Here is a 1641-nt window from a genome sequence, read left to right on the forward strand (position 1 = left end):
GATTTTAAAGGAAACGGGTAAATAAGTCCCCAAAACAATAGTGAAAAAATGGACCAAAATAAGTCCTAGGGTGAGTTATTTTAATTTTCATTGAATTCTTATATTTTCTAGAAGGAACATTTTTTTTCTTTTATAATCAAAAGTTTCCTGCATGTTCTCCCCTCTCATTGGGTATGAGAGAAGTATTTTCTCTTGCCTTCCCTTGCTAGCTTTTAAAGGTGCAGTCAGGGACTGTGGAAGAGAGGTATGACATTTCTTGTACCTGAATATGTGAAATATTCCCAGCGATCATGTAGATGGTGTGTGGGGGGGTATATTTTCATTCAGCAGTTGAGACAGTGACTCATAGAAGCAGTTGCCCATTTTGATGAATGTCATCTATAAATATAGCAGATCTCCTCATAGATGAGCTTCAAGGAAGGTAATCCTTTTTTAAGTCTTGAATTAACTGATTTTCTACCCCTACCTTCCATATGGTTTCCTGGTGTTGTAGTGCTATTGGACAGGTGAATCAGTTAGCAGGAATGTGTCTGAGATTTTTGGGCAACCCATTATGAGGATTATTTAGGCACAAAAGTATAGAATAATGACACCTTTTAACAGTGACTTGAACACATTAATTTAATGCTCCTAGGTTTGGGGGTGGGTATAGTGAAAGCTCACTTTCAAAAGTAATAAATGTTTCAAAAATTAAAACAACAACAGTGATTTTAAAAACACTGTTGCTTAGCAAATATCAATGCAGCAAACTGGCCTTACTTCTGTATTTGCTGAGGTTCATCTGATGTTAACTCCTGAAATATTCATTTTTAGGCAATGGAGCGTAATGGCATGACCATAGTGTTGGAGTGAGAAAAGCTTCTGCTTTGAATCTTGCCTCTCTCTCACACAAGATCTTTGACAAGTTACTTATTCTTTCTTGTCTCTCAATCCATCATGAGTAAAATGGGAATATGAATGCCTATCTCAGAGTAACTTTGAGAATGAACTATTAATTAAGAATATATATGCTGGAATTCTCTGGTGTTCCAATGGTTAAAACTCCATGCTTTCATTGTGGGTGCAGTTCGATTTCTGGTCAGGGAACTAGGATCTCACCAGCTATATGCTATGGCCCAAAGGATAAATAAATAAATATATATATTGTAATAAATGAGTATATATGCTGAGAGTCTAGCATAGTGTAGCACATACTAATTGCTAAACATGTTGTAGCAGTTAACCTTTTGTTTTTATCGTAAGAACAGCTCCCAGAAACACTGCTTTACTATTTTCTGTTGCAGTTGTTTAGTGCTAAGTTTTGTCTGACTCTTTGAGATGCTATGACTGGAGTGGGGTGTCATGCCCTCCTCCAGGGGATCTTCCCAACCCAGGGATGGAACCTGCATCTCTTTTTTTTTTTTGGAACCTGCATCTCTTGCATCTCCTGAACTGGTCTGTGGATTCTTTACCACTGAGGAACCAGAGAAGAAGCCCTTGTCTATCTTCTCAGTTCAGTTTAGTCGCTCAGTCGTGTCCAACTCTTTGTGAACCCATGAATCACAGCACACCAGGCCTCCCTGTCCATCACAAACTCCCAGAGTTTACTCAAACTCATGCCCATCGAGTCGGTGATGCCATCCAGCCATCTCATCCTCTGTC

Source organism: Cervus canadensis, chromosome 20 (genome assembly GCF_019320065.1).
Source record: "Cervus canadensis isolate Bull #8, Minnesota chromosome 20, ASM1932006v1, whole genome shotgun sequence".
Lineage (NCBI taxonomy): Eukaryota > Metazoa > Chordata > Mammalia > Artiodactyla > Cervidae > Cervus > Cervus canadensis.